Raw genomic sequence first — 13,997 nt, 5'->3', positions numbered from 1 at the left:
CTGGAAAAACAGTTGATTTTTAATGAAAATGTGCAAGGTAGACAAATGACTGTTGAGTATATATCCATAGCCAAGATTTGAGAATGACAAGCAGCCATCACCTGATGTTATGAGCTACCCATCAGGAAGAGAAAGACAAGAGCTCTTGCAAACAGAAAAGACCCAACCTGTGTATGACATAATATATGTAAAGTAATATCTAAAAAAATAACCTCACCCGAACACATACTTCTCAATCTCTTAGAGCAAGAAATCTGGACAAAGCCATAAATAAAAGTGGGACAAAGGCCCAAAAATAGGGACACTTTTTAAATATTGCTCTTACAAACTTAGAAAGCTGATAGAATAACAAGTTTTGCATTTGCACAAGTTTTCAGCAGGGTATGAAGTCTTAAAATCAAATTTCTGTCATTATTTTCTGACTTTGGTCTTTAGTGATTTGCCACTAATTTTCCAGAAAACCACAATTTTATGAAAAATGGACCAAAAATATGAGACAAAAATCTGGACATTCTACAAAAATCTATACAGTTGAGTGGTATGGCAGAACAAGCAGCCATTACCCATTCTGCAACACAGATGTAGACTGGCAAGTGTGAAGAAACATAAGACGGTATCATGGCTGTACAATTCTGTACCTTCTGAGGAAAGCTGGGATCGGCTTTGCAAAGCTCAAGGTGTAGCACATTATAGTTCCTAAGACAGAAAGCTAGTGTTGCGTAAACCACAATGGCAATACAAAAGATGGAATCAGATGTTTAAGTTGGAAGAAATTCTTCTTGTGGTAATAAGATGATTTGACAACATGCAATACTTGGCCTTTGGGGTCAATAAAATGTTAGCTGTCTCTACCAGAATCCATACACAGTGCAAAATATTAACCTATTCTCACCATAAAGGATTACATATAAACTGAGATGGGCCAATGATGGACATAAAGTGTCTTGCAGCAATGCAGCTCATATCTATGACAGTTTGAGCTTAAATTGACTAGATTTTGTTTATGACTGTATCACTGCTTCACTTTCAGAATATTATAATCAAGCACATTTCTGAGAAAAGGATTTACCTTAACATAGAGCAGTTAGTGCAGAGGGCTAAATCTCTGACTTGTTAAACATCTTCTTCCTGTGCCAAGAGTACAGAGTTTGAATCTTTCCACTTTCAGTTGCCTACTGTGTGACATTGACAGTGCTTTGTGGTAAATGGGAATTTGGTTTAGGCTCCTTAGTGGTCTCCTGAGCAGCATGCCTTGTTACTATCTACCTATTATCAACATAACAGCAATGCTGAACACCAAAAAGATGCATATGCCTCATGAGCAGTAATAATAAATGGATTATGTCCTGTGGTACCCCTTGGAAAGAAAGTAGCTGTCAGATGTGTTAATATCTAAAACACCTGCTGAGCATTGCCCTAGAATTAAGAGACAATTCACTTGAGTACTGTAGAAGCTAAGACCACATGCATCCACAGACTCGATAACAAATCAGGATATCATGATTCACAGCATCAAAAGTTGCAGAGATATTGAGGTAAGAAAGACCTGAATATAACCATTGATTTCTTGCCAGTGAGGTGCGACTGACCACACTAATAAGGAAGGTCTCAGTGCTGTTTCAAGACCTAAAATCAGACTGATTTAGCCATAGGATGTTACGTATTACCTTCTCAGTTGCCCTGCTAATGAAATGAATGTTAAAGACTGCACAGAAGTTAAGCAAAATAGATGAATCCTATAAGGATTATTTCAGGACATGTGAAAGTAACACATCTTTAAACTAAATGGAAATATTCAGTTGTGATTGAAGCTTGGGAACTTGAGTGATTTGAAGCAAGGCTCGATTTAATTATCTTTGTTTATGTTGGGTGCAAGATGGACCAGGTAGAACAGAGAGCCATCACAATATCCAGGACTTTGACATAGCTGACATCTGAAAACTATGTCAAACAAAGTTCAGGTAATCCACAATTATGTCACTAAAAGGCACAATGTATCAAAGGAAAAGAAATGTCTGATAATGGCAATTTTATAAAAAAATCAAGTAGCCTTTTCACACTGTGAGGATCAAAAAGTTTTACTAGTGGATACTTTGTCCATCATAAACTGTGCCCTTTTATTGTTTACTTTAACTTGCATACCTGTCTAAGTAGCTCATGAATATCATGGTCAAACCATGGCTTGGATGTACAAACAGCCAAGGAATGAACACACTCTTGGGAAAATTGTCCTGGAGAACCCACAATTGGATTATTATAAGCCATCACCAGTTCATCAGGGTCATCAGCACTGACATCTATCAGAAACTGATCCATCAAGGAGTTAAGATGCCACAAGACAGCTTTCACAAACCCATTTATTGGAGCAGCTCAATACCAAATTACATAACCTCAAGAGTAACAGCTTGCAGTGAACCAAGAAACGGCATGTACACAAGACAGGTTCTACCACAAAGCACGATGTAACCAGACCAAATTAAAAAACAAAGTCAAGAAGATGCCTTCAAAACTATACCACATGGGCAATGACCTGAAATGAAGCCTTGGCTTCTGTAACATGGATAAACTCCATGGCAAGCGTGATTGCTTCATCAGTGATTCAGTCATTAAAATCAATATTCATTGTAACTGAGAACACATGATATCAATGAGGAGTTCTTGCAGAAAAAAACTCTAAATACCTAAGCAGATCATACAAAAAGAGGAATCTGCTACTCATCACTGAAGAAAGAGCATATTCAAAAGAGTTTATATATCCATTTGTTTATTTATTGGTTGCAGAATTCATATTGAGCCAGATATCCATGATACATGCCAGGTCATCATGAAAAACATGCAATTTTATAGAGGAATTGTTTCAAATGGACCTTATGCTAAATAGCAAAGCCCCATGAAAATTGTCAAGAGTCCAGATTTAGTCAAATCATGAAGGCAGAAGTTTTGTCATCTCAGGTACCTCATAATGATAGGCAGTCCATGTCCCTGTGCTGTTTTACCATTGGTGGCAGAGACATATTCTAGAATGCACAGTGTAGCCTTGATCAGGCATTCAATGACCAAGCTTCATCAGCCTCCCACACTATGGCATCTAGCAATGCTTAAATTATGGTATACCACGGAAACAGAGTAAGGGGGTTAAAAGCAGAACACAAGAGTGGAAAACTTCTAGGAACTCTGATGAAGAGGAAAATGATGGATCAAAATACCTACCCATGTCTGTCCATACCACTGGTCTGGGGAACCAGCGGAATATCCCACTGTCCATACCATAGAATATCAGTGACACCTGCTGTGTTTGTATTCCTGTCCACAGCTGTAATGCTGAGTATGCCTATGACACCCCACCATTTGCAATTGACAGGCTGTCGTCCCTAGCAATCACAGGAATACTGCTATGTCTTTTGTTTCCATAGATGTTGTCATGTCCTCAAGTTGACAGTGAATGGCAGAGGTTAGAAGACATACAAGCTATTGCTATGGATACCATATGACAACCTAGCTGGGAATCGCAGCACCACTGCATGATACAGCTGGTTCCTGATATGCAGGTTATACTAGGGCACAGTTAACAATTATGCAGGAGGTCTATCATCATAGCACAATCTGCTGCAACTCATTCTGATTGGGACATAAATTGGTTTGGTGCATGCTACGTTGTTTTCTGTGAAGATGTCACTCAACACTGCTAACACTTTTGTGAGGCCATATAATGGGGACACATTTCTTTGGTAAGCCTTATTTTTCAATGCTCAGTGTTTAATGCTGTTATAAACAAGCTCCAATTTCTGAGTCTGACCACATGGGCTGTGGCATCTTGAAGTAATTCTGATTGTTTAGTCTGCCTCTAGGTATCCCACGATGCAGTGCTTGTCTGTAAAAAATTACACCACACAGGCCTCTTTTTTCCTAAAGCTCCTGTCACTGCATTGAGTTTACATGCATACACTGCTGTCTTTCAGTTAGTTGGTTTTAAGTAATGTTTCATGATGTTCGATGACTACTTAAAACACAAACAGTGCAATGTCACAGAACAGACTTTCAGAGTGATTTTTACTGCTGCTTCTTTTTAGAATGGTTAGACTGCAGTCTTTTGTAAAGCCTGAATTGTCCTACTTTGACTCATCTCCCATCCCCCTTCACACCCAGCTTCCCTAGCTGTCAAAGTGCTAAGGGTAATTTGAGCTGTTACCTGCTGTGATTGACAGCTCACAGCAGGAGACCTGACTCATGTACTCTTTCCTTGTTCTATCCTTTATGTTCTGTATGGGTAGCGGAAGAACAAGGGAGCTGTGACATCACAGCATGGGTGGGTTTTTAGGATGGTCATGGTGATGTCATTTTGGGGAGGGAATTGGCCAGAAAGCTACCTGCATTCAGTGGCCTTGATGACATCCATGAATTGGAGATGGCACCAAGATTTTCCAGGGTGGGATAAAAGTGTTTTGAAAGTGAAACCATCACAGTAGAGTAAAGTACTGTTCTAGTGGAGAGAAACAGTCAATTTAAAATATTTTACATGCAGTATTGTTGTTTATTCATAACAGGGACAGTAAATAGGGAGAAGAAGGACAGAGAAGTTGAGCATTTAATAATAGAATCCCGTTGTCATCCCTTAAATTTATTAGCCATCCCACTGTATTCCATAGAACTAGATTACAAAGTGCCCATACATTCCACTCTATTTTGTTTGTTTACAATTAGTGGCTCTCTACTTAGATAGCTAAAGTTTAAGTTACTCCCTCTTTCATATCAAACTGCTCAGTGCACACTGTAGCTCTTACAGTATTAACCCATTTTTCCATCTTACTTTTAAAATCGACATCTACTCCAAGATCATTAATTACTGGTGAGCCCACATTCTGCCTGTCAGTAGCCATTTTGGGATTAGTGTTTCTGCTTTTCTCCTGGTGAAAGAAGGAGCATAGGAACACTGTTTTCTGTGGACTGCTGATCACCAGAAAGCCTAATAACTGCTTCATAGGTGTTGGTTTGGAATCTGTGCTTATATTTTGATTTTGGTGATACAAGGAGCAAAGTGCATAGATTCCTGACTCTTTCTTATTGGAAAGTGGGTGTCTGTGCTTGACCTTCCTGATTGATCTGGTTGCTATATAAGGCATCTACCAGGAAAAGGATACAACAAGCCTACAGACATTTACATCATCTGAGACAAGACTGTGGATCACCCAACAGGCTGTGGCCTGCTTCACATCTTGGAATTGGTGCTAATGTTTTGCTTCTGGTGAGAGAAGATGCAAAGAACCATTGTATCTCTCATATAAAATTACTGCTAATGTCAGTAAGGTTGTCAGCAGTACACATGCTGCACCCAACACACACAATTCAAAGTAGACATATAGACTCACACATGCTGAGGCACTTAAATGTAACTTTCCTAAACTCCAAAGACATCCTTGATGACGTACAGATAACAAATACCCTCAGCAGCCTCAAATGCACTCTTCCAAAACAAGAACCTCATCAGCACATACAGCCACCTCTCATGGAGCCTCTACTTCTCACCCCATAAGGCAAGCCACCACAAAATCCAACATTCTAGTCATTGGAGACTCCATTGTGAGACACACTGATGTCCCTCTCACCAGGCTGAGTAATGAGAAAGTCATGATTAGTTGCTTATCAAGGGCCAAGATCCACCACATTATGCATGCACCAAAGTCAATGCACTACAAGTACCAGTATGACTCAGTCATACTCCATGTGGGTGTAAATGTTCTGAGATGTACCTCCCTAAACTCTATGAAGAAAGACATCATGGAGCTCTTGGAATATGTGTGCTAGGCCAGCATGAGCCTAGCAATGAGCAGCATTTTACCTTCCCAAGGATGATGCCACAATATGAACAAAAGATGACTGACTTTAATAATTGGCTTAGTTTCTGATGTCATTCTAAGGGGGTGTAATATTTGTCAGCAGGGAAGGAGATGGCTAACAGACCACACTACTTTGCCAGGGATGGTCTATACCTCTATCCTCTAGAAGTTTGAATATTAGCTAAACATTGCTCTTCCCATAGTGCCTTCTTTAGGGCAACCCAGACTGAAAGTACTTCTGACATAGCAAATCAAAATGAAGAAAATCTAAAGGTGCTACTGCTTAGTGCTAGGTGTCTAAAAAAAACTATACTTCCTAGAAGCTATCTTCACCCTAGAGAATTATGACATCTGTGCAGTCACTGAGATGTGGTTTAAAGCCATGGAGAGCACACCAACAGTGCAAGGTTATATTGTCTTCCACACATTTAGACCAGCTACTACACAGACAGGAACTAAAGGTGGAAGTGTCTCGGTTTACATAAAAAATAAATATACCTCAAGGCTGGTCAAACAGGACAGTGCCCTTGAGTTTCTCCACATTTTAATCACCACAGGCAAAATCCAATACCACTACCTTGTGAGCTATAGGTCCCCCTCTATGACCCGTGAAATCAATGCCATGTATTTAAACTTATTGAAAACACTCACCATCCAGCCCATTACCATATTCATGGGTGACTTTAATTACCCCACTATTAAACGGATCATATATTACACCAAACATACAGGCACAGAGATTCCTGGATTTTGTAAACACAAACTCCATGGACCAGATTGTGAGTACACCAATAAGGGTTGTGACCATACTGGATCTTGTACTCATTAATATGAGAGAGTGCTGCACCCCATAGTCTAATGTCTTCTCTGGTAAGATCAGACCACAAAATGGACTCCTTTGAAGTAAAAATAAAACCTGGAACCCCAGATAACCCTGGAATATTTAGAAACTACTCTGAGGCTATATTCCTACTATTCAGTGATAACCTGGCAACATTTCACACCCCCATAAACCATGGCAATGCTGCTGCCTATGCAAAACTGTTTACAGAAACCCTATACAAGCATCTTAGTAGCTCATAGAGGCAGCTGTACCAACCAGGAAGAAATACAGAACAAACCAAAAAAGCAAGCCACCCTGGTGGTTTGCAACATCAATAGGCTGTATAACAGAAGGATGAAAAGCATGGCAAACATTAAGAGGTGCAGCACCCAGCAGGATGAAAGCAGTCTCATCAACTGAACAGACAACTCAGAAGACAAAAAGTCAACAAAAGCCAAATCTGAGATAAATTTGGCCTCCAAGCTAAGGACAACCACAAGACATTCTTTAGCTACATGTCTGCATCCTCAAAGTCAATACATAATTGTGTGCAGAGCTAATTGTAAATGGAGTCACCTATACTGAGCCAGAAGATATAGTAAACCTCTTGGCCAACAAATTCAGCTGCAACTTTATCCCTCTTGGCCAGTCAACCTTCCCCTCAGGAAATACCATGAAACATAACTTCCCCAGCTATCACTAGGCAACAGGTCCTTAATGCTTTCTCTAAGGCCCAGAACACTGCATCAATGGGGCCAGACAATATCCCAGGATGCTTTTTAAATCGCATGAAACATGATCTGCCATGCTGTCAGGAATTGCTGTTTAAATTTAACCTCCAGACAGCTTCAAACCTCATGAACAGAGAACAGCAACAATCATCACTCTGCACAAAGGTGGACCATCTATAGATCCTGGAAACTACAGATCCATAAGTCTCACTAGTCTTATTTACAAAGTCATGAAAATAATTATTATGGAAATGATCAATAATGACATAGGTAACCTCCAGACACTGGATCCAGCCTAATTTGGTTTCATCAAGGGCAGTTCGTGCTTACTCAACCTGATGGACTTATTTGAGAAGGTCACCAAAGCAATGGATGAGAGAAAAACAGTTCATATTGCCTAGCTTGACCTGGCCAAGGCATTTGACACAATACCTCACTTAAACATTGTTGACAAACTCAAGAGGTTAGGTATAAACTCTTTTATGTCACCTGGTAGATAGCCAGATAGCTCACAGACAGGACCCAGAAAGTTAGAATTGTGGAGTCCTCCTCTAAAAAGAGGCCAGCCACAAGCAAAGTCTTTCAGAGAATGGTCCTGGGACTGCTCCTTTTTGGCATTTACTTCTCTGAAGTCAAGGTCCATGTCAATGGCCTCTGGCTAACTAAATTTGAGGATGATTGTGTATTAGGAGCTGTCATTGAATCACCCACTGGCACAAATGTTCTCCAGGAAGGGCTGACATAGACAAATAATTGGTGCCAGAGCCATGGACTAAAACTAAATGCCAAGAGATGCATAATAGTATCTTCAGGAAGTCATCCACCCCTGGTAACTATCATATTGACAACACTCCCCTAAGAGTTAACTCAGTAGTCAGGGAATTAGGAACACACATAGACAGTAATTTAGCCTTTGACCATCATGTGTCTACAGTAGTGAGAACATCATTCTATGTTGTGCATGTTATACATAAAGGTATGGCATCTAGGTGCAAGGAAGTCATGGTTCCACTGTATACAGCATTCATCAAACCTGTCATTGAGTACAATGGCCCCTTTGGTATTTACCTAACCAGGCATATCCAACAATTGGAACAGCCACTGATGTTCCCCACCAAAAGAATACAGGGTGTAAGTAATATGTCCAATGCAGACTGCCTCAAGGCCCTATCCCTGTATTCTGTCTCCTACAAGCTGTTGATAGGAGATTTATGCCTGGTATACAGGTAATTGTCAGACCCCACTCTGATGGACTTCCTGCATATCCTCAAAACAAACAGCACCAGAATTACTCATTCTAAAGACTTAAACCTTGTCTGTGATGTTGACCTGCTGGAGAGACAGTTATGTATCCCACAGACTACCCCTTCCCGGAACAGGGTTCCCATCCATATGAAGCAGAGTTCCTCCCTAACTGAATCAAATGTAACTTGAACAACTGGATGTGGAACAGGAAATTCATCCCTGGCTTGGCACCTATGTCTTTAATGAATACAGGCAGCCTGCAAATGGTTCATCTCCCAGGTCCCTGTTCATCTCCCAGGTCCCTGCTTGTAAATATTTTACCTCAAAGCCACTGCTTACACTTATCAAGGGTACCAGAAGTTATCAGAGATTTGGGACGCATGGCTAGGCTTAAAAAGGCCCTTGTGGTTGTTAGCCTAGTAAACACCTAAGAATGATAGGATGAAGTCCAATACGACCAAAGAAAAAGAAAAAAGAAGAGTGGGTCAAATATTTTCTCACTGAATCAGAAATCCAATGAGATTTTTAAAATTTGGCACGTCACAAGATTGTTTAATATCAAGAAGTAGAGAATTTGCTCCCCCTCAATAAAGTATTGCTCACTGATAATGTCAGCGAAATATTGTTTTTTCTAGTTTCATGATTATGGGAATGTAATAACATACCTTGCATCAAAGTCACAACTTTACACTTGGAACAGTAATAAATGAGAAGCAAATCACCTCAGTTAACCTAAATGAGATGGAATAGAATGAAAGGCAAGGAATCCTGTCTATATGGACATTTCTAGACCCACTGCAGTAGGCCCTGTTGCACACTTGGAAACTTGTCTAGTTAAAGTTCATTGTATCCTCCTAATCTTACATATTTGTGTGATAGTATATGTGCACATAGCAGTAAATTACTCAGTGTATGACCTCACAACTGACCTAAACAGAGGAATCAGGACCTCATCTTCTCTGCTAGCCAATGCACAAAATATATCTGTTTATGCTCACTAACATTCCTTGATAATAACTGTAATGTTGGTGTCAAAATTCAAGTAATTGTCAATCATCACATCAAGATCTTTTATGTTGATACTCAAAGGCAAATTGGAAAATGAAGGCTATGGTGGCAGACATTGCTGCCATATTCACTTCCATGTGGAGGTTACCAAATACCGCTATCACTGCCCTGTCCAGGAGTGGTATCCATTGTCAGGGTGGGTGCATACATGGGGGTGGTCTTGTTGGGAAGCCATGTCATTGTACACAATGTTGTCCTACAGTTCTATGAGTGTGTCAGTCAACCACTGACTGGACTGTATACCTGTATTTGCATTTCGTTATATGGTCATTTGCATGTATTTAATTCCAAAAAATTTCATTGACATTCTGTAACAGTAGTTAGTACTGTTATGAATCTACCACATGTCTACACATGGCCACTTCCCACAAAAATGCATACTGTGTAATAAACAATGTGAGTATGAATATTGGCCATTGTGGTATGCTATATTATACAATCCTGTGTTATGTTACACCATTCTGTCTTGTACCTTATTGTGGCATGGCATATCATGTTGTGTTATGTTATATCATATTATTTTTTTCAGTTACACCAAGAGAAAAATAACTTTAAAATTACATCCTTAAACAATATGCCAATTGAAGTAGCACCCCATACAAAACTGCTGAGGGTTATAATACATGGCACCCTCAAATATGACCTCCATATAAACAGCAATAAAAAAAAAAAACCTCACAAAAACTAAGAATGCTATATCCAGCCAAAATCCCTCACTGCATGCACCAGAATCACTGTTGTCACTACATACCTACTCCCCTCTTTATTATATGGTTTCCCCATCTTGAATACCCTCAGATGACCGTAACATCTAAACCGGAACAGTACTAAAACAAGGTAACTAGAGTTGCAGCTCATACAAGTCACACAATGAATCACTCTTCTGCACTAAAAACTCTATAAATTGGCTAAAATTATTCCATCAACTAAATTAAACCCAACTTCTCTTAACACGCAAAATTTATATTTAATCCCACTCCCTGCCCAGCTATAAGAACAATTCTTCACTGCTGCCTCTCAAGTCATCACCTTCAATCTTCTATTAAAAATCTACTTGACATCTATAAGCCTTATAAAACATGCAGTCAAAGTCTGTACTCACACTGTGTAGTAAAAGTCTTGAAGAAGATCCCTGCACTAACCAGGGGAATATATAACATTCATTTATTTAGGATGCAACTAAAAGAATTTGTCTCTGACTCCTGGCTTTGCATGTGCTGTTCTCCTGCCTATAATTTCAGCTCCCGCTCCTCTAATACTCGTATACATCTTATCTCTTCTTTTCCGTGTTTTAATTTCTCTCTCTTACTCTTGTTTTTCTTACACTTAATCTTGCTTTTACTCATTATTTCTCCTACCTCCTATACCTAATTCACTTATTACCTATAACAAGTACTTTTTCTCACCCGCCCCTCTCTTTCTTCTTATTCGCTGTTTGAATGTTCCACTCTGACATTTGGTTTATGAGTGAGTAATAAACACTCACACTTATAACGTGTCACCATATTTCAGTGCTACATGATATAGTATTTATCTTGCTTTAACAATGGTATATGTATATTATTCTATATGTTATATGTGTATTAATATTTATATCAATCTATATATTTATAGTATATTGTAATATGTCAGTTTCAATGTGTGTATATGCATTTTCCGTTCTTTTATTTTAGAGATTTTCTCCCTGTGCCTGTGCTGAAAATGGTTAAAAATATCTGGTCGGACCTTCCCAGTAAGTAAATGCCTTTCCCAGTAAGTAAATGCCAATAAATAACTTTATGCTATGCTGCATTATACTGCTATACTATATTAAATTTAGATTATGTTACAGTATGTTGTGTTTTGCAGTGTTATGCTATATCTTGCTATTTTGTACCATGTTGTTTCATGGCATATCATGTCATGCTATATAGTATGTTATCCTGTGCTATGTTATCTTATGTAATACATTATATTAGTACTATCGTTGTAATCTTTCCTTTTTTGATGCTATAGCATGGGATCTTTGTAAAAGAGTAATACTTACTTATAAAGTGATTGCTCTTAAATGACAGATAAATATACCAGTTCACTTTCTTGGTTTGTTGACATTTTATGCAACAGAGTATATGGCACAAAAGTAAACATACCAACGTATGCATACCCAACATTTCTTAAACATGAAAATTATATTTTTGTAAGGTATAAAATAATTGGAAGTTTATCACTCATAATTAACAAGAATAAAATATGTTTTTGGTAGTTGTTGAATTGCACTCTGCCTTATCTAGCATCTAACTTCTAGATTTTGCAAGCATAATCTGCAATTGGATGTGATTGTTACAGATCCTGTTTGGTATACAATCTATTGATACTAGTCTTGAATGTCTTCTACATAGCAGTTCCACTAGCCTTGAATTTATTGTCACTCCTTTCCATATTTAAATCTTTAAAGTTATTTATTTAGCATCCCTAAAACTGTATACATTGCAATTTATAAATGCAAGCTGTGTTAGTATTGCATTTCTTTGTCTGGTTTGTCCACCTGATTCAGATTTATGTTACAGGGTTTTATCATTATTAGCTGCCTAGAAAAAGTCTAATTGAAATTTAAAGTCCATTCCATGTGAACAGATGGAAAAATCAATAAAAAATTAAACTAACAAGATCTGTAATCCATATTTAGAAGAATTTGGCAAGAGGTCTGATTTTATCTGTTAGGTTAATTGTTTTTGTTAAATAAATGATGTTTTTCCTACTCTGTAGTCACTATTATCTTACACTTTCTCTCTTTTCTGTTTTTCAGCTGTTGCTTATTATATCAATAAATTAGTTCAGCAGTACTTTCATCTGATCACTTTCTTGCTGTCGTTGGAAGTTATGTTTTATTGTGTTACACACTGTTGTTGATCAGCATTTTATTACCCTGTCTGTTTATTGAATGTATTCTGCACATGGATGCTCCACTGACTGCTGTATGTCTTTTCTATTTTCTTTTTTTATAAATGCTTCAGTTGGATTAATCCAGATGGAAAAAATGCATAAATAAACAGACTAGAGCTCTGTTATACAACTGTTGTACTAGCTTATATACATGAAATAAATACTTTACAGAAAGGTAAGTCTATCAGGAAATGACTTACTAACAACCTTTGATCTTAATGCATGAAACAGGTTTATACCCCCCTGTGAAGTACACATCCTCATACCTTGACATACAATAAATGATTAATAGCATGGGCTTAACTTTTATACTTATGTGAGACAGAGCTGAGGACTGTGGTTGTCAAAACTGAAAGGTACCCATTTAGCATATTTTACAGTGGCCTAATGGATAAGGCATTGGCCTCTAAGTCAGGGATTGTGGGTTTGAGTCCCATTTGGGGTGACATTTTCAGAGTCAACCAGTGTTGATCACAGACACACTCTGTTCATAAATTCATTCTTAACTACCCAAAAAAGAACAAATGGGAATACTTGGGATTAACATGGCTAGGCTTGTAAAGGCTCTAGGGCCACTAGCTTAGTAACTTCCTATGAACTCAGTAATTCTATAGGATTTATTCCCTGTTTGGTAAATTCATACATCACTGACCCAGATGATAGTAACATACAATATGGCCTCAGAAATGGACCGCTTGACTTATCAGTCTACCTGTTTAATAGCTTTTGCATAAGCTGTTAAGTCTAGAGAACCCAGAAAGGATACTCCTGCTGTCTTTATTTTTAACATAATTACCTTATTTTTGACTTATGGATTCCTTTCATATTTAAAAAGAAAAGTCACATTTACCTATCTTAACTCTTACTGTTTGAACATATGCTACACATAGTTATTGCTGGCTTCATAAAAATGTCTTTTCAGTACACCCCCAGTAGCACATATGCCTTCAATATGTGATCCACTGATCTTGAATACTTTTCTAAGAAAGAAAGAAATGCACCTTTGACATTAAATATTTAACTGGGATATTTGATGAGTTAGCTACCCCCTGTTAAGTTCATAGGCAGTCACTAGGCATGTAGTCTAGGAGACTATTAAAGAACTTAGCACACATTTCCAATTGCCCCAAACCGACATCTGATTAAGTGACATTAAGTGACTTGCCAATGGTCACACAGTAAACAAATGACTATTAAAGAACTTAGCCCACATATCCAATTGCCCCAAACCAACATCTGATTAAGTGACATTAAGTGATATGCCAACGACAACACAGTAATGGCATCCGAATGTGGTCCGAACGGAGAGATGATTAGTTAGTAAGTAAAGGAGAGTATTATTGCTGAAATTGAATTCATCCTCAAGTCTTGGTG

The 13,997-nt window shown here is 38.3% G+C and overlaps 1 long non-coding RNA gene across 1 annotated transcript in view; it reads left to right on the top strand.

Moving 5' to 3' along the window:
- Positions 1–11,432, top strand: part of LOC122813270 — a 544,628-nt gene extending 533,196 nt beyond the window's left edge. Inside the window, exon 3 of the long non-coding RNA XR_006366653.1 lies at positions 11,375–11,432. This is a non-coding gene — a long non-coding RNA (uncharacterized LOC122813270). The remainder of the gene's footprint in view (positions 1–11,374) is intronic.
- Positions 11,433–13,997: the final 2,565 nt, after the last annotated feature.

The sequence above is a fragment of the Protopterus annectens genome, chromosome 1.part1, assembly GCF_019279795.1.
Source record: "Protopterus annectens isolate FY-2018-M chromosome 1.part1, PAN1.0, whole genome shotgun sequence".
Lineage (NCBI taxonomy): Eukaryota > Metazoa > Chordata > Ceratodontiformes > Protopteridae > Protopterus > Protopterus annectens.
This window is presented reverse-complemented; position numbering and strand designations above follow the sequence as displayed.